This window comes from Vipera ursinii, assembly GCF_947247035.1.
Source record: "Vipera ursinii genome assembly, chromosome: 1".
NCBI classification, from domain to species: domain Eukaryota; kingdom Metazoa; phylum Chordata; class Lepidosauria; order Squamata; family Viperidae; genus Vipera; species Vipera ursinii.
The window spans coordinates 176,213,905-176,235,172 of record NC_139512.1 but is presented as its reverse complement, the minus strand read 5'-3'; positions in this window follow the sequence as shown (position 1 = coordinate 176,235,172).

The following is a 21,268-nucleotide window of genomic DNA, read 5'->3' as shown; positions in this document are numbered from 1 at the left end:
AGGCGTGGGTGGGGGGTGTGGCGGACGCCCAGGATGCGGGGCTCCCTGCGGCAGACTCGAGTGCTAAAATCCACGGGTTAGGGGGCGAAAATTACTTGCCTTGCCCCGGGTGCTGACAACCCACGCTACGCCACTGTGTAATCTTGAGAATTAGAATAAAAGATGCTTCGTATATAGTAAACATTTCAAACCATAAATGCTTCCACTATCACTTAAAAGGTATTGTACGTAAATTTTGTCTTTTTCTTCCTAGCAAATTTAACAAATTTTGTAACAATAAATACTGGGGAAAGATAGGCGGTTGAGAAAAGGAGGGGCAGACCAGGTATCCTTACATTCTGTGAGTAAGGCGGCATAATTGCAGAGTAATGGTTTCATCTGGGAGCACAATGTGTTTTGATATTTCATTTATTTCTGCAGTTCTAAATAGGATTGTCCCATATAAACCTTACTGAACTCAAGCTTGGATGCAGTCCTCTAGATCTGCCTCACAACAACTCCTAGCAGCCCCCAGCCAACATCGTCAGTGTCACGGGATCCTTGAAGACACAGTTTGACAACTTCTGGGAGACTTTATACAATCTTTGGTCCTTCAGTTTTCAGGGACCATGGGAGGGATAAGCACTTCATATTCTCATTAAATAAAAACTCAAAACATATTTTGACTGTATTATACAGAGATCCTTATGGCTTCATCAATACAATATTGTATTTCTTTCCCCTAAAAAGCTACCCTTACCTCATAGATAGAAATGGAGAAAAACCTGGTGCCAGGCTATGCTCTCATGCCATCATCTAATCTCCCAATGCTTGGGGCGAAAGCCAGGTCTTTAAAGCCTTACAGAAGGTTGTAGGCCTGCTGAACCTTAGGGGTGAGGTGTTCCATAGGGCAGGGGCTGTACAGGTTGCACAGAGTTATATACCTCTTGTCTGACCCTGCTTCCTGTTTGTTTGTTTTTTGTTCAAGAGAGCCATCACTTTCTCCCTCTGCACACCCGGTGGCTTTACATTGCAACCTATAAATATGGCTGCAGCTCTTGGAAAAAACATCTGGATGAAAAACATGGCTGTTGTGACATGACTAATGCTTTCAATAGAAATCTATATATGGAAAAAATGTCTTGACCACCCCCTTATTAACACTCAGTTTTGCTGCAGAATGTTCACAAGCACAGAGCATGTGCTGAGGACACCAGCGAGGCAGTAAAACAGTTTGTGTTTCTGCCAAACTGCGTGGAGTACATGGGGATGTCTGTTATCCACAGAGTTTTCAATAGAAATTTATATATGGAAAAATGTCTTGACAATCCTTCTGGTGGTTGTCTCCAGTTCTTCCTCTTGTCTTCACCCATATCTTTAAATAATAGTGGCTTTACTGCAGTTTTCATCAGCAGACATAAAGCAAAATCCATCGTGCAATGGATCTATACACCGTAGCAGCTCTTGTGGGGCCAGTCAGGTGCACATGAGCAAATAAGACCCCTTTTTGCAAATTTCTTTTATTTACCAATTACAGATTTCTTCATATATTGTCCTCCCCACCCCCGAAAAAGTAATCCAGGGCATTTGGGGGGGTGGCATTAGGTTGTTCATTGTAACACCCAATATGAACTTACTGGGGTAACAGAAAAGGGGAAAAAACTCATACAATTTTCCAAAAACCAAGATCATTCTGGATGTATGGATGGATTATATATGGATTTCTTTGAATTTTTTTCTACTATTAGAATCATTAGAATTCAATTTGGGAAAGAAAAATATTTCCAAAAGCTCATTTCAGGATTTGTGTTGATCTTCTTTCAGATTTATGAAATTTAATATTGTAGAAACTTCTACATAAGGTCTTCCTTTCTGTCATTCCCCCCTTAAAAAACTCTTTAGGAGATTTTATCTACAGGAATGCTTTTAGCCAGGAATAAACTTTAGACAATTTGTGAAATTTAGGTGAGAACACAGAAAATAATGTGAATTACCTCCTATCATATTCATGATTAAACATGTTTGTTGTCAAGCACTTTTCCAATGTTTTCCTTTAAAGCTTATTATATACCACTGTCAGAGTATGTGAGGGGAATGTGAGAGTGAAAAGTGAGTAAAAGCTAATTTGGTCCAGTGGTGCACCAAGCTAGAAACCTAGGCAATGGTGAGTTCTAGTCCTGCCTTAGGCATGAAAGCCAGCAAGTTGACCTTGGGCCAGTCACTCTCTCTCAGCCCTTAAAAGCAGGGCTTTTTTTCTCATAGAACACTCAGAATGGCGTTCCGGCACCTTTGTTTGCACACACACACACAAAACATTTTGCACAAGCTATGCTACTCCCTCTATTGGCTTTCAAAAGCCTATTGGCTTTCGAAAGCCAATAGGAATTGCTGCTAAGTGCACCAAAAGACCTGGCTAGCAAACATTGCACCAGCTAGTTGTCTGCAGCGAAAGCAAGCAGGCAGGAACTTTGCATCCCTCCCTGCTGCCCAACTACACCATCTCAACTAGGTAAGTAAGAGAGGGCAAGGAGTGGGAGGTGGGTTCTGCGGAGTCCATGTGCACTCCATCCTTGTGCTCACCCATGTCAGTCAGGCTGGTGGACTACCTGGTGCTGGACCTGCACCACCGTTGCCTCGTCCTGCATGCATAAGTGGCTGCCCTGCATCGCCTGGCCCGCACTGCCTCCACTGCCCACCCCATGCAGCCCTGCCATATAGAGCGGACCCTGCTGCTCCCACAGCACCAGCCATGCCGGCTCTGGCCCCAGGGGGGAGCCTGCCGCCAACACCCCTCACACCCGTGACCGCAGCAGTGCCACCCCACCCCACCCACCCCCGCCTCCTGCGCCTGCGAAGATGAGAGTTCCGGCACCTTTTTTTTAGAAAAAAAGCACTGCCTAAAGGATTTTAAAAGCAGAAACCAACCCCACCCCCCAAGTCTCTCTGTCCCAAAAAAACCCAAGTCTGCAGAATTGCAGATGTGATAATCTTGTCAGAAAGACTGGAGTCAGAAAACTGGGATTAGGAAGAAAAATCCCTAGAATCAACAATCCCTCACACCAAAAATCTAAGAGTCATCAGCCACAGCCCCAGGGAAGTAGGATTGACCTTTGGGACATAATAGGATTAACCCACCACCATCAGAATACCAGAAAGGCACACTCAGACTCAGGTCAAAGTTAATGCCACAGGAACAACTCCAAACAAAAGCTCAAGAAAGTACAAAAACCCACTCCCTACATGTGCTCTCTCTCTCTCTCTTCTTCCAGAGCCATCTTTCTGTCTGACTCTCCTCTTCAATAAACTGCAACCTTCTTTCTAAAGCAGTTGCCATGTTGTTTATTCCTGGCTTGGACTGAACCATGCTGAAGACTTTTCCTTCAACAATTTGGCACCCCAGATGGGACTCCAAGCTAACCTTTCCAATGGACTGAGATTGGTAAGCCTCATCTTGCCGGCAGCAGACCCCTTGTGTCTGTGGATGGTTTTCCCAGGTCCTGCCCATGTGGAGCCAGGGTAATAAAGACAGTTTTGGGTTTGAGCTCAAGGGCTGCTTTGGAAAGAGGGTGACTGAAGCATGGGTAACTGAAGCACAGAACATAGTTTGCAAATGTATCCAACTGCTCAGAAAAAAGACAAAGTGAGCATCCCTGGGAGAGGAGATTAAAATTTAGATCTCCATGGCAGCCATTTTGCAAAGGGCAAGCTCTCCCAAGGAAAATTTTTCCAGCATACTGATATGTTTGCAAATTTCAAGAAAAGACCACCAGTCTGAAAGATGCTGCAGTTATATGTCATCGTTTTCTGTCCACTCATAGCATTTGCAAAATTTGAATAAAATGGCTACTGCTTAATAAGGCAATTAAAACACACAGAGAAAAAGATTTCTATATACTTCCTTCCCTCAAAGCACATAGGAAAGATTGTGCTGGCAGGAAGGAAGGATTTTCCTGCATCCAGTAATGAGTGTTGAATACAGTTTCTGTATTGCAGAGCTACCAATAAAACAAGTCTGAAAGGGAAGGAGGAAATAGATAAATCTCTTGTCAGTTTTATTTTAAGCTTCAGTGCTAGAATTGTTTTATTGGTGGCAGGAATGAGCAGAACCTTTCTGATGCTTTTCGTCCTCCCTTGTAGACTGAGACACACAGAGCTGCCCTTACAATTATTTTTAAGCCTCTAACAAAAGGCTACAACATATTTGAATTAAATATGAAAATTCTACTTGTCATTATCAGTGGTTTCTCATAATCAACTTCCCTGACTATGCATTAGGGTGATGATGATGAAATACAGTGTTCAAATTCAGAAGGCTATAACTGAATCCCATTTAATTTCACTATTTCTGTTAAATTAGTTTCCATATGTGAATTAGATGCTGTGCTAAAATAGATAAAAGTCTATTCTGACAGTCTTTATAATCATAATAAACATTTTTGAAGAACAACTATTATTAAAATGGTTTTTGCATAACAGAGGTACATGTTCAGGAAAATAAACACATTATTTAAAAATAATCTTAGAAAGACCAATCTAAGATATATATAAGCAGCTGATGAGGATATTAGTCATAGTATATACCGGTATGTGTGTGTGTGTGCGCGCGCACATGTAAGCACGGGCCTGTGCACATAGATGAATAAATACATAAATCTGATTTCTGATTTCTGTTTTTTATTATATCATATTGGCTCAATTTTTAATTTTGGCAGAATTTGCAAGCTGAATGGATTCCAGACACGGCTACTTTAGGTATAGATTAATCACTGGTTAATAGGTTAGACAGATTGGGAATAGGTTAGACAGACAGAGGACAAGAACATTTAAATAAACAACAACATATACATTGAAGGCTGTTCTTTATTTCTTTCAATATGTGGGGTCAACCTACTCTCCAAATCACGTGAGGGGAGGACAGAAGCAATGGATGGAAACTAATCAAGGAGAGAAGCAACCTAGAATTAAGGAGAAAATTCCTGACAGTAAGAACAATTAATCAGTGGAACAACTTGCCTCCAGATGTTGTAACTGCTCCAGCACTGGAGGTTTTTAAGAAAAGATTGGACAACCATTTATTTATTTATTTATTTTATTTATTTTAATTCGTCTGAAATTGTATAAGGTTTTCTGCCTGACCAGGGGGTATGCCTAAAAGACCCCCAAGGTCCTAACTCTGTTGTTCTGTTATATGGGTATGGGGCAAAATTTCTAACAAATCTGTTTTAAAAAAGTTAAGGTTCATAGACTTTGTGGTTTAATAGAAAGGCACCATAGACCTGACGTGTGGAATTATTGGGAATATCTTTTGCAGTTTCAGTTTGGATCATGAGTAAGAATAAATCTTCCCTCATTGCCACCAACCTCCTTAGCTTAAAAAAAAGAATTATGGTTATTATGATTTAGCTGCATGAGACTTTTAGAAAAACCAGAATTTCTGCTGTTTAGATTTCACTTCACATTGTGCTGACTCCTAGTCCTCCTTTGGTGACTGGATAAATAAGTTTTATGTCCTAGGTACATAAATTACAATATGTGTTCAAAGCGCTGCATATTAGAGAGGATCCACATATGATATGAATACGGTATATTAAATTTTTAAAAGTGTCACATTAAAACAATTGAAAGACCCGGTACCAAGTTCACAATGATTTAAGTGTATCTTACACTCAGGAACTAAGAAACTGAGTATCTTCACGCATTCTTCACATATGTGGCATTCCAACTACTGGGACCATTTTGCAAGTTTTGTGGAATGTCAAAGTTCTTTGTGGTTATTGGGAGCAATCATTATGTTCTGCCATCTCTTCCTAAGTCAAGAATCTTTGCTTTATGATTGATCGAGGAAAGCAATAGATGCCACTTGAAGATAAATAAGGAGGGAACCAAACTACAACAATAAAGACCTGGAAGATCATGGAACAGGTGGACCTAACTGGAATAAGTTACTGAAAGGTTTTTAGTGCCCACAAAGTGAACTGTAAGGGACAGATACTTACTGATCATTAGTGCTCTAATTAAAAACCTGGCATTAACAGATGTGGATTTGAATATGATACAGGAATCATTTTCCATCAGGATTAATTGTGGTTTAGGGGACAGAGTTATGCACACAGAAGAACTGGCTCCTTGCAATAGGGTTAGGGTTAGGGTTAAGATCTCTTCCCATCAGCTGACATTTTAAAAAATAGCTTGTTTCTAACAAATATCTCTTTGGCAAAAATAAAAAGGTAAAGGTAAAGGTTCCCCCGCACATGCGTGCTAGTCGTTTCCGACTCTAGGGGCCGGTGCTCATCTCCGTTTCAAAGCCGAAGAGCCGGCGCTTGTCCGATGACGTCTCCGTGGTCATGTGGCCGGCATGACTAGACGCCAAAGGCGCACGGAACGCTGTTACCTTCCCACCGTAGTGGTCCCTATTTTTCTACTTGCATTTTTACGTGCTTTCGAACTGCTAGCTTGGCAGAAGCTGGGACGAGTAACAGGCGCTCACTCTGCTACGCGGCACTCAGGATTCGACCCGCCAAACTGCCAACCTTCTGATCGACAAGCTCAGCGTCCTAACCCATTGAGCCACCTCGTCCCTTGGCAATAATATGTTCATGCATATTTTAATGGGACCTCTTTGCGCTAGTCTGAATAAAAATGTGGTTTATGTACACTGATCATAACAATGTCTAGTCAGACACTTTTGCACTTGACAAGCAGAACCAGCAGGTTTTCCGTCAAAAAGCATAAGGATAACAGGAACCTCTCTCTCCACCGTTTTCCACTCATTCTCATCTGACTGAGACATTAGAAGCGTAAACCTCTTGGGATGAATCATCAGAGAGCACAGCTCCCTTCTCCACACGCATGCAGTAGGTTTTCTTTTTCCAGAGGTCAGCTCAGCTTTGCATCTGTCAATTTTGCCAAACTTTCATTCAAGGCAAACATAAACGTCTGCTGGGATTGCCCCCAAAGAGGAGCTGAAAAAAAATATTTCTGGATGTAAAATGGAGATCGTAAATGCTTCTGGCAGTTGGCAACATAATACAAGCACTGGGCCTTGAGGACCAATTCGCACAACAAAATGTAACATTGATTTTGGCTGCCTGTCTAACAGCTCCCATGGTCATTATTGCTATGTGCCTAGCCAAGCAGTTTTCTGATTAATCTTTTCACAAGCACTCACCATTTATTGTGTTAGTGGAGGCTTAGCTGAAACCTCATTTGGCCCAGGAGGACAGGATATTATAACCTTTTCCACTTGTTTCCCACTTTTACTTTTCAGCCCCTGTGGCCTATCCAGGGAGGGCATAGAAGGCCCTGACTGCTACTGGAGTGAGTTTGAGGACCTTTCACACTGCTACTGTTTCCACTTCCCAGTCCTTCAAATGTACAGCCCCAAATCTTCACTCCTACCTTTCTCAAAATATTAATAGAGAGTCCAAAATGAACCCCTCCAGGCCCCAAACTACTACCGATTCTGAAAAACAAAACTCCGTTCCTCTTGTTTCTATTGGATTTGAATAAATTTGCCACACAATTATCCCACCCTCTCAACTTCTGCAAATGTGATTATTATCTATGACTGGTAGCTGAATACTATTTTTCCTAAGATTCATTTTACACTTTTGTCTTTAAGAAAGACTTCCAGGCCCCAAACAGAAGATTCCAAATATATAGTTTACTCTGTTTTCAAATGCTTGCATATTAAAGCTCCTTTTGCAGAGAATTGGAACTGTGCAACCTTGTTTAAACCTGAGTAATTCGGAATAGCTCCTTTGGAGTTTGAATTTTAATTAGAGTGGTTGACTTGCAGCATGTGCAGATTTTCAAAGGACTATTTATTTTCCACCAATCTGTTTCATGTCAGTACTCCTTGGAATTTTTAACAAACGTTAATTAGGACACTTGCTTGCTGCTCACACTATAGAATAGCAACTAATGTATATTTTTTTCCAGTTTTGCTTGAGTTCCATATGATCATAGGCAACCAAACCCCAAAAAGGGGGGCTCACACCTCCAACATAGCACCTTGACTGACTAAAAGATGTATTAGCAGGGTGTAATACATGCTCTTATTTGCCAGCTTTATCCCTGAGCAATTGTTTTAAAAGAAAAAAAGGCAAACTAAATGGTATATTTTAAAGCATTGTTTTAAAAGAAAAAAAAGGCAAACTAAATGGTATATTTTAAAGCATTAACACACCTTCCTGAAGAGTGGCATCTTTGACAAAAAAGCAAGAAATCCTACTTCTCTTCCAGACAAACCAGCACATATCTCGTCAATTTCCATCAACTGCTCATATTATCTAAATTCTGTGCCGACATGAGCAAGCCCACCTGAATTAGTCACAACAGACTATCTTTATCTTACAGAATGCCATACTTTAGTTACAGGGAAAATGAGTAATTGGAGGAGAATATATTGTATCTGATTTTCTCCCGTCCATGCCCCCAACAGAACAGAGCTGGTTTTAAAAAAAAAACAGCTATAGGATTCAAAAGTGAAGTTTTCCATAATTACAAATTCCATGTCTAACTAACATGAAAATGCATTGTTATGAGCTTACTTTGCAGGAATGTTTCTTCTCTTGCATTTAAAAATAGCATTTCTGTGCCTTAACTGAGGGCATGATGACTGTGAATTTAAGAATTGAAGCTTTTTGCCTCTCAGCTGCAGTTACATTTGTGCCTGTCGCTTCACTCTTCCCAGTGCCAGAGTCTTACCAGAAAAAAAATAATGGCAAAGTTGAAGCTCCCTAAGATAATATCAGTATTTTTAATGTACAATATTATATAAAATGTACTGTCAGGAGGATCAAACACCTAATATTCTCTTGGTTCATTTCCCATGGTGGGAAGTCAGTAAAAATCACCAGAATATCAATGAAGGTCAAAGAACATATATTTATTCACACAAAGCTGTCAAGCAGCTGCAAAGAGCTGCTCCCCATCTCCTTTTTTTATAATGTTGTGTAGTTTAGAGAATTAACCAGTCATGATCAATGGAATGGAATGCTGTAGTTATTATCAAAACATGATAATATATAGCAATGGAGCTGCCTTACCTTAAAGGGAAAACAGATGCCTCCTGATTAACAAATGTCTCTTTATCCAGAGCTACAACAGATATGTTTATCTATGCATAAGATATGTCTTCCTTGGCATGTGTTTTGCTGCCTATTGTCTCTGTTGTTTTTAATGGAGAAGCCAGTTTTATAAAACGGCATTACTACTGCATATTTAATACTGCCTATACAATCTTTCTTAAATCAAAAGAGTACTGAAACCACTATTGCATGAATGAACTCTTTGTTTTTAAATGATCATGTTCATAATAAATACATGCCTTGAAACAAGAGCAGGCCGAAGATATTTTGCTGCCAATGAACATAATACCTCCATGTCATCATAAGAAGGCTGGGCTAACTTAACAAGGAAAATCTTCAATATCTTCCTTACTTTGCCTAGAGTTCCAAAACTGTGGAATAGCTACTCAGATTGCTGAAATTAAATTCAAATTCAGTGCATTAAAGTCAACTTTGAGAGGTTGGCCTTGGCTGAGTTCTCATGAGACACAAAGAAGGGGTTAGCTTAGAGAGATCTCTAGACGGTATACTGTGCCCACTTGAATAAGAGAGCAAAGCATTTGCTTTAATGCCCTAATAACTTTGTGCAAAGATTTTGGGTTATTGTAGTGAAATCTTGTTTTGTTTTGTTTTGTTTTAGAGATTTTATTAGTTCTTTTTTCCTTACCTAGATATGTTAGTTTTTCAACCAGTGTGCAGTCTGAGTTCAAAAGCGCTAATACATAATCAAGTCCTAATCTTTGGTTCTCTCCTCTAGCCATTTGTAGAATGACTCCCAGGTTTGGTAGTATTCTGTTTCATCTTTATCTTCCAATCTCATAGTTAATCTGTCCATCTCTGCGCATTCCAATATTTTTTTTAATTACTTTTTCCTCTGGTGGTATTTATTTATTTATTTTATTTATTTATTTAGATTTATATACCGCCCTTTCCAGAAGGACTCAGGGCGGTTTACAGGATATTTAAAAGAAAATTAATACAAAAGTTAAAAACAAATTAAAAAAGATTAAATAAAATCCTGAGAAAAATAAAAACCCAGTTAAAATTAAAAATTAAAAAATTCTCAGCCTGGTATTCCTTCATTTTTCCAGTATTGTGCAAAGGTTGTTCTTGCTGTTGTAATGTGTAGAACCCAATATAAACTTTGTTTATTAATCTTTTCTGGTATTATACCTAATAGAAAAAGTTCAGATTTAAATACTACATGTTCTCCCAACACTTTTTCTAACCAAGAATGTATTTTTTTCCAATAAGCCTTTGCTTTACCACATGTCCAGCAGATATGATAATACATGCCTGAATTATGTTTACATTTCCAACATCTATCTGACATATTTTTAAACATTTTTGCTAATCTTGCTGGTGGCAAGTGCCATCTATAAAACATTTTATATAGATTTTCTTTCTACGAAGTTGACATTGTCAATTTATAATTTCTCTTCCATAATTTTTGCCATTTTTCTAGTTCTATATTATAACCAAAGTTTTTCGCCCACCTTGTCATTGTTTCTTTAGTTTGTTCACTTTCCATCTCCAAAATTAACAAAAAATTATACATTTTCTTAATTAGTTTCTCATCAGAGGTTAACAATATCTCATCAAATACAGTTTGTTCTTTATAAAACCCATACAGTTTCATAACTTTTTCATATCTATTTTGCATTTGTAGCTGTGCCCACCAATACAGGTTGATACCCTGATTTTCCAGTTCTTGTTTCAATTGTAATGTCCCATCAGTATTTAGAATATCTCTCATATGTCCAAATTTTTTCAAAGTCTACCAAATTTGGATGTGAGAAAGCTTCCGTCGTTGGTAGCCACCCTGGAATTTTTACATATATTTTAGTTTTAATTTTTTCCCATACTTTTATCAAAGCATTTCTAATATAATGATTTATAATACTATATATAACAATATATATATATATATATATATATATATATATATATATATATATATATATATATATATATATATATATATATATATATATATATATATATAACAATATATAACAAACAGACAGCCAAAGTGATTGTAAATGGAGATTGCACTGAGAGCTTTGAGATAAGAAAAGGTACAAGGCAAGGATGCCCATTATCCCCTCTGTTATTCATCTTCACCTTGGAAGTTTTAAATAGAAATATTAGACAAGATACAGAAATTAAAGGGTTGGGGATAAAGTGTGAAACATATAAATTACAAGCATTTGCTGACGATTTAGTATGTATTTTGGAAGAACCCCTGGACATGATTCCTAAATTGTCGGGAAAGATAGAACAGTATGGAGAAATAGCAGGATTAAAAATAAATAAAGAAAAATCTAAAATAATAGTAAAGAATCTTAGAGATAAGCAAAAAAACCCCCACAAACGATTGTCAGAATCAATAGAGGTACAGATAGTGAAAAAGGTTAAATATTTGGGTATATATTTATCAGCCAAATGCTCAACAATAAAAGAAGACAACTATATAAGGCTATTGAAACAAATAAAATTAGACTTGGAAAAGTGGAAAAATTTGCAACTGTCAATACTAGGAAGAATTGCTACAGTTAAAATAAAATATTGCTGAAGATTTTATTTTTATTTCAAACAATTTCGATAAAACTCGAGAAAAAAATCTTCCAAGATTTAATTAATTTTGAAGTTTGTATGGCAAGGAAAGAAAGCTAGAATAAAGATGAAAATGTTGCAAGATGCTAAGGAAAATGAAGGTTTTGGGCTACCTGAGTGGGCTTTGTACTATCAAACATCTGTATTAACATGGGTGAAAGAATGGATAACACTCAGGAATAAAAGGTTGTTATATTTGGAGGGACATGACTTACAATTGGGGTGGCACGCTTTTTTGTGGTACGGGAAAAACAAAATTCATAAGTATTTCCGAAATCTTGTTTTGTTTTGATAACAATTGGAAATACAATGGAAGAAAGGAAGGAAAATCCCCTTTAATAAGGTGGGAAACCTGTGGCTCTCCAGTTGTTGTTGATTCATAACTTCCTTTTGCTGCAGTTCATCAGTGGATTTTGTGCTGGGAGATATAGTTGCCATCTTCTGCCATGCAACTTTAGGTATATTTACCACCCTGAGTTATATATAAGTAGGGTGGGATAAAAATCTAATAATAACAATGGTCACATTTTTTAAAAAAACAACAACACCCTACTCTCTTGACTTCACACAGTGAGCAGCAAGACTGATTTTGGGAGACCCCTACAATCACTTAATCTCTAAGAAACAGCAAAGGGCTCCTTCCCGCAGAAAATAGTTTTAGATGGTTTATGATACATAGCTGACTAGTTCATTTCTTGCTGCGGCCAACCTCAAACAGAATAGTTTGGTTTGGTATGTTTTCCTCATTTTTCAGCTATAATTACCAACAGTGCTTTTTTTGTAAAAGAAAAAGGTGCCGGAACTCACACATGTCATACAACCCGCCTTGCCTACCCTACAAGGTTCCATCCAAAAAAGGTGCCGGAACTCCGTTCTGAGCGTTCTATGACAAAAAAAGCCCTGATTACCAAGCAAAGGAAGTGTTTCTGAGATCATAGGTGAGTTGTTCAGAAAGATTTATCCCATATTTATTCATCTGATGCAGAAAGGAAATTAAAAGCCTCAAAACCAAAACGAAGTCATTGAAATAGACATGCACAATAGATGGTTCCCATATAATTAGGTGCCTGATTTTCAAAGGCAGGTGAATAGCCTAATTTTCAGTTGTAGAACAGGGATTGGAAATGACAGGTGGTTCTTAAAGAACAAGGCAGTACAATTGGGAACTCCCCCAGACTTAGACAAGTTGAGAGAACATTTACTGAAAATGTCATGCATGTCAATTTTATTCAGCAGTATATTCCAGTTAGTAAAACAGAGGGAAGACAATACTACAGGAAGCTCATAGGACAAAAAATTATTTCTTGTTTCAGTTCTTTTCTGTCTGTTACATTTCCTGTAGTAACTGTGTCAATTTTTTTTCCTTTTAAAATTTCATTTGGATTTTTAATTTAATTTTTGTATTTCTTGTTTCTAAGTATTGTTGTTTTATTTTGATTATTCTATGTAAGGGTGTTTTTATTGTTCTTTTATAAACTGTTCTAGGCTGAATTGGGAGGAAGAGCAATGCTGAAAAAAATGTAAATCTAAATACACAAACACCCAGGGTATTTTCATCACCTTTTAGAATGAAGATGATTGTCTCAGGTGAGGCCGTTAATTGCAGAAATTAAAATCAACTGAGAAATCATCAATATCTCTTTTTCTTATTTATAGGGATTTACTGAAGGAAACAGTCCCACACATATTGTGATTATTTGAACAGTTTGTAGGCTTGAAAAATATGATCATATAAAGAGAGTTTATTTTAATTAGATAAAAACTGCTCCGAAATTTAAAACACATGTAAAGACAAAACATCATGTAATCAATCATATTTTTTTTCAATTGCACTTAAATGGGGCACATTTATCCTACTTTAATCCCGGGGGAGACAAGGTGGCAGCATATTTGAACAATGCTGGCTAACAGACAGTTAAAAGAATAGAAATGTGTTTCTTAAAATGGAAAGCTTAAAATGGTGAACACATCTTAGAATTGCTGAAGCCAGAGAATAGCTTTCTCAAATATTCCGTGTAGTATTATTTGATGCCTCGGCTCCTTTTAGAAATGGATGAAATGAGAATGCAAGCAGCACAAAGATATACAAAAGTATAATCACATATTTCTCTGACAACATTTGGGGCAAAATCTCATTGAGGAAAAACTATTCAACCTCTGATGCTTGGATATATCTGAATTCCTGGGTGGATATGTAATACAAATCACACAAGAGAGAAAATGCCATTAGTAAAACCAAAATTGCCTAAAAAGATTACCTATAACCGACATGATAAAAATGTAATCAGCCTGACTAAATTCCTTCCTTCCCAAAATTATCTCCTGTATGTGTAAAGGAGCTATAAATATGTAGTTTACATTTCAATAAAAAGGGAAGTCAACCCCTACCAAGATATGATTTTGGGTTGGTTGGTTGGTTTTTGCCAAATAGAGATTAAGAGAACAAATAAAAATACTATTTGTTTAAGTCAGACTGCCAACTGTCAATATCTCTCAGGGATTTACAGTAAGACATTATAAATAAAATATAAAAAGATGCTAAAAGCAATTAAAATCAGCAATGTACCTGTTTACAATTGTTTGGTTTTAGTGCCTTCCGAAAAGCCAGCAAAGAATTGGCCTCTCAGATGAGCCAGAATGCCCATTCCAGAGCATTAGTGCAACCATAGAGAAAAACAATCTGAAATGAGCTACTACATTCTTCAGATGATCTCAGTAAGCAGATAAGGGAAATGTAGAAAGGGATGTCTTTCCAGCTAGTTTGAGGCCAGGTTATCATGGACTTTAAAGATAATACCTAGTGTTTTATGTTCCTTCTAGAAACAAGTTGCCAGCAAGTGTAATGTATGGGTCTGATTACAGCACAAGAACTACAGGAGGCGCTGTTGCTGGACAGCTCCGGTAAGGAGCAGCACTGGCGGGAAAGCCGCGGAAGCCTATTGGCTGACAGCCAGGCGGGAAACCAAGGTTTAAACCCATTGGCCAGTGCCCACCTGGACAGGTATAGGAGGACCCAGGTAACCCCAGTTCCCCAGTCGTACTACTACAACCTGCCATCCAATAAAGATTCTGTTGCAGCCATCGCCTACACATCTCATTGCTCCGTGACTTAACAGCAAGTACAGTGTTTGTAGCACAGGAATAATGCAATCTGTGACTGGTCTGGCTGCTTGAGTTCTGCACCAATTGAATTTCCTGACACACATAAAGGCAGCCCCATGTAGAGCATCTTAGAGTAATCAAACTTGGAGGTTATCAGCATACGCACTACAGTTTTAAGGGAAAGGGAAGCAATTAAGTTATCCACTAAAGCTTATCAAAAGTAATCCTGATATTGCCTTAATCAAGAGAAGCAGATCTGAAAGTAACTCAAACTGATTATTTTAGGAGAACATAATACCATTCAGAACACCCAGATCTGCCATCTCTTTCAAACTATGGCCTTTTATAAAGAGCATCCTAACTTTGTCTGAATTTAGTTCCAACACATTCTCCCTTATCAACCTATTTCTAATTATAAGTAGACATTCATGGAAATACCATTACTGGTAGTGAAGTCCAGCCCCCTAATCCAAATCTAGAGGTTTAATGAAAATACTGAAAAGCATTGGAGACAAACTAGGGCCCAGAGGAAAATAATTATCATTTCAAGGAGCAAACTGTCTCTAAGCAACTTTGCTTGAAATCCATCTGAGAGATAGGAATAGAACTATTGCAAGGCAATACCTCCTATTCCCAGATCTATCAGGCAATCTAGAAGGCTACTATGATTGATGGTATGAAAAGCCACTGAGAAGAGCAGAAAAATAATTCCCCTTTCAAGCCAAGCTAGTCTTAACCTGTGGATCTTGGAGAAGTCAGGTTAAAATTGGATAAGTTACAAAGCAAAGTAACTGGAAGGTGAAAAGCCATCACTCTCTTGATTATATCATCATGGATTCAATGGTCTGTTTGAGTGGATCATCTTAATTGTTCTTCTGACCATACCTAGGATGGGATATAACCATACACTGAGCAATGAGGAGACCAGAGACATCCAAACGGCAACTCCTGGGAAGGATAAAATACTGACTTTGACCTGGTCAGTGTTCACCTTGACTAACTGAAATAGCTTCTGACTGCTATGAGTTCCTTAGCCATCTGAGACCTGAAGTAGAATGTCTATAGTGCAGGTCATCAAGTTCTATTAATCTAGGAATCCCAGTCTCTGAGATTAATTTTTCAGTTTAAATACTTTATATAGTCTGGTCTTCTTATTGGTATCATACTTTTTGTGTGTTATTTTTAAGGAAGTTTTTATTCTTATGAATCACAACCATATAACCTCCCCACCCACTCTTTATAGCTTGAACGCTGTAAGCCACCCAGATTCTCCTCAAGGCGAGATGGGCATCAAATCAAAGCAATCAATCAATCATAGCTTGTCCTATTAAAGAACACAGAGGGACAGTTTAGCATAATTCCCATCGCCCAGTACGCTCACACAGAGAAGGCCTCCTCAGGGTACCATCGGCTAGACAATGTTGGCTTGCGACCCCCAGGGGAAGAGCCTTCTCTGTGGGAGCGCCAGCCCTGTGGAACCAGCTCCCCCCTGAGCTTCGGATGGCCCAAGATCTCCAGTCCTTTCACCGCGGCCTCAAAACACTCCTTTTCCACCTGGCTGACCTAGACTGACAGGGATTTTAATTATATTTACAATTCTAACTCTATTCTTTAATTTATTTTAATTTATTTCAAATTTTATTTTTAATTTACTGTACAGAGACCTTTAAGTTTTGTTGTTGTTAGCCGCCCTGAGTCCCTCGGGAGATAGGGCGGGATATAAATCCCATAAATAAATAAATAAATAAATAAATAAATAAATAAATAAATAAATAAATAAATAAATAAATAAATAATGGTCAAGGCTCCAGCCTAGAAACTGGGAGGCCATGAGTGATTCTGGGTAAATCACTCTCTTTCAGCCCTAAGTATACGGTAATGGAAAACCACTCCTGAAATATCACCAAGAAAACTGCAGGAATTAGTCCAGGGAGCCACAAGAGTAAAAAAAAACCTGACTCAAAGGTGAAATAAAGAAAATTAGAGAGCATAGCTAGATGCTAGGAAGATAGATATGAGCCAATCTCCCTCACTCCTCCAAGTCTCCGTTGTACAAGTCAGGTAGACTTCCACTATTCCCTTTATTATCAAAATCAGATGAGTACTACCAGTCTTGTATTGTAGCCTGAACACTATGTCATAGGGCTGAAGTAACTAATGGCAAAGTTACTTAGACAGGTGGTGGCATATATCTCATTATGGACATTAAAATGCTACAGTATTTAGAAGTCCTTTCTCTTTTTTTATGAACTTTCCTTATCTTCACACGTTCTCTATTTTAGTAAGTACATCTTGACAGAAATGTACATATCAAAAGAACTGAAAGCATTTCGTTTAAAATAAAGCTGGAGCTGTCAATATGAGACTTTGTGTGGGAACTAATGCTTGACTATTTACCCCATCAATACGTATAGGGCACATTGGACTTTAGATACGGGAACAGAAAGCCTGACAGTTGGTAAACTGATTCGCACAGAAGTGAAATAGAGTCATAATTTTATACCCCCAATATTTTTCAATTGATGCAAGATTCAGTTAACATATGGGCATCAGAACTTGTATTTATGGAATATATTGCTATTTCAGTCCATATAACAGAACATCTATGAGAAATTTTATTAAGTTCTGTATTTCAGTTAAAGAGGTGTGGTTGATATTCACCTTGCTGCCGTCAGTGAGTCATGGTTAATTAGAAAGCAGCCAACAGGTTGAACTGGTATTAGTCTCATCGTCAAACTTCTAAGAGAATGGATTTGCCTGGGTTCCACAACAAAGGGAAAGCCAGATCTAAGGACTGAAACAACAGCTGCTACTGTTATTAGGTATCTCGTCTTTATTAAGATGTGGACGGAGAGATTTGAAAAAGAGTTCCTGGACGGTGCCCTTAAGGTGAATCCCAGTTCCACTAAGCACTTTTCTCTGTACAGGCATTGTCCTAGACCTAGATACAGCAGGATACTGAGTCAACTTTTTTTAAGCATAACTATTTCTCACTTAGTAATTGGCTTTTAAGGCACAGGTCAAAACAAATATGTTAGTTTTTAATATATCAAGAGACTCTTTAATGATTTTATTTGCAGAGACATTTTAACAATTTCTGAGGAATGCTTCAGATAATATAAATAGGTAGGTAGTTTACAAAGATTTATTTCCTTTATTAAATTCAAAAGAACTCACTGCAGGCATATGTAAGAGAAAGTGGATGAGACTTTATATTCCCAAGGTGGTGATTTTTTATTCAGTTAATATAATAACATGTTGCCACTTCTGACTACATTAATGACTCACTGGGTTAAATGTGTAATGGGAAAAGGGCTTCAATATAGCATCTGTTTTATAAATGAACAAGTTCTCTCATCGCAACCATTTGAGCACCCACAACTTGCTCACTGTACATGTGTTTTGGGCTGCTTTTAATGACTATTCAGAAACTGTAATTAATACAAAATACAGCTGGTGGGTGATATAGCCATTTAACTTGTTTTACAGGGAGACTTCTGTGGCTTCTAATAGGTTCCAGGTGCAATTCAAAGTACTGATTTTAACCTTTAAAAGTTTACATGGATAAACATTCATTCTTAACCATAATGAAATATTCATTGCAGCATCACAATGTAAGTGCAATATTTCATAGTGGTGTCACAATGCCATGGCCTCCACCCTCAATAACCACCTGTATCTACAGAGCTTGGCTTATCAATTTATTTTCCCACATTTTTGCCCCTATATCCACAGTTATATTGTAACCAAAATTTGCAGCCCATTTCACCATACAGTCTTTAACCTGTTCATCTTGTTTCAAATCTTAATAATTTGTACATTTTTAACTTTGATCAACATTTCTACATGGCTCTACTTCAAATTTTCTTCTCAATTCCAGTTACCCTTTTGTGCATGCTAAATCTCTATTTTATCAAAAAAAACCCATTGAAAAATATCCTTCTGTAGCTAATTGTTCTCTTGTCTTCATCTTAATTTCTCCCTTATGTTGTAATAATAGATCCTTATATGTTAAAAATCTTTAACCAGATTTAGATTTATTCCATATTCTTAATAAAATAATTCTCAGATAAAAATATATATACTCACTTTCATTTTGTCATACCATAGAAAAACATGCCATCGAAATCTCAAATTGTAATCTTCCAACTCCAACATTCTTTTATTTCTTAACCATATTCACTCCTTCATCCATAGAAAAACAATATGCAATAAAATACAATTTAAGACTGGGTAATGCTAATCCTCCTCATTCTTTTGCATTTTGTAAAAACTTACTCTCTTTTACCCCGCCTTGATAAGTCTTTTTGCCATTGTTTAAAAATTAATAGATACTTTTTCAATATTGATATTGCCTGGAATAAAAACATCATTCTAGAAAGTACATTCATTTTTTTCAGTGATATTCTACCAAGCAATGATAGATTTAACTTTTTCCTCTTTAAGATATCTTTCTTAATTTCATTCCACAGTTTAACATAATTATGCTAGTACAACATACAATTCATATTACAGTATATTAGTTATACCTAAATATTATATATTCTTCTCAATTTTAAAACCATTTTTATGTTTTTGTTTTGTCTTCCATTTGCAGTTAGCCTTTCTAATTTTAAAAAATAATAGTTTTAAATGCAGCTAACTTACCAAATTCTTTTAATTTATCTATTAGTATTTCTATTCCTTCCAGAGAATTTTCTAGTATCAAAATGAGATCATCTGCATATGTGCTTCATTTATATGTCTCCTTTTTCACTTGCACTCCTATAATTCTATCACCCTGTCTTTTGTCCCTAGTGAATACCTGTAGTCAATGGTGGGATTCTACCATTTCGGCAGAACCGGTAGCTAATTTTTTGCTGCCCAGGCCCAGAATGGACTTCCTGAAGTGGCATCCACACAGAGAACTGGTTGTTCACATATTTGAATCCCACCAGTGCCTCTAGTGCTAAAATGAACAGTGATGGTACAAATGGGCTATTAGGTGTTGGGTTTCATTGTTTTATAAATCTTCAAACTGATCCAGTTTGGTGTAGTGGTTAAGATACAGGTTAGAAATCAGGAGACCATGAGCCGGCAAAAAGACAACTGAATGACCTTGGACCAATCACTCTCTTGTAGGTCTGTGAAGAAGGCAAGGGCAACCCACTTCTGAAAAACCTTGCCAAGAAAACTGCAGTCTCTGTAAATTGGATATGACTGAACGAAAGAAAAATTTAAAGAGACGTTTCCACCATACAAGTGACTTAGTAGATGTAGGATTGCATTCCCTATGGTTGATTGGGTCACTTGACCCACTGTTAAGTTTTTCTCACAATATAGTAACCCGTGAACTAATTAAGTGTGTTATAGGAGCATGCCCAATAAATAATAATGTGTTCTTCTCTGCAAATGAAATAATGAGTTAATTCTATTTACCGTAGAGCATAATGATAGGGAAGCAGGCTTAAATCCAGCAGAAAGGGGAGTTTTTCTTGCATTTCTAAGATTTCATGTATCTTTAAACTGAATGATTGTATTTCTTTCTCATGCATGCAATTGAGACATTTAATCAGGCTATAAATTATGCTTTGGGTACCCAGGCTACAAGTTCTCTGTGTTGTTAAATCTATGTACAGATTTAAAAAAATACAGTGTTACACTGTCTTATTTTTATAGAAATTTCAGAGTAGAGTCTGGATGCCCCCAGTCAGGAATCTTATAGCAGTGGAATTTATTTTTTCAGTGGGGAAACTTGGGTTAAATGAAATCAGAAGCTCCTGCCAGCTCTGATTTCCTGAGAGCAAGGCCATCTGTGAGCTTTAAAGAAAAAAGCAATGGGAATGCCAGCTTCCTCTGAAGCTCTCATTTTCAGTTAAGTGTTAACAGAGGATAACATTACAGCCTTCATCTTCATTTTATGCAGGGGTTATTCACTGAAGAGCTGTGGCACGAGGGAAATTTTGAGAACACCATTTCAAAAGAGAGACAAGAAGGGGTTGGAATGAAATAGATTGAAACAAGTGTCTTCACGCAAAAATTGCCATGGCAACACTTAGCTTTTATTCTTTTCCTACACCCCTTCCTTAGGAGTAAAAACTATTTCGTATTTCTGTTTGTGACGGCCCCTATTCCAGTTTTCTTCCATTGGCACCTTAGTGCAGTGTATAATGATTTTAACCTAAAAGTGGAGATGCAGTGCATGGACTGGCAATCCCCATCTTTTCCTTACAGCAAGGCTGATCTGGCTTGATATACAGCTAATTTTAAATGGTTCTTATAGAGAACATGGTCTACCACACTAAGGAAGAAAGAATATGCATTTGTATTTCTGATTACATTTTTTGTTGTTGTTGTAGCAGCAGCAGAAACATATTTTTTTTTATTTTAAAAAATCAGAAAGCACTGCTAGCAGATCATGTACTTTTAAATGAAAAAAAAGTGCTGGCATTGTAACTGGATTATTCAGCACTGAAAAATGGATGCTTATATTGCTAAGCAAATTATGAGTCATAACTTTC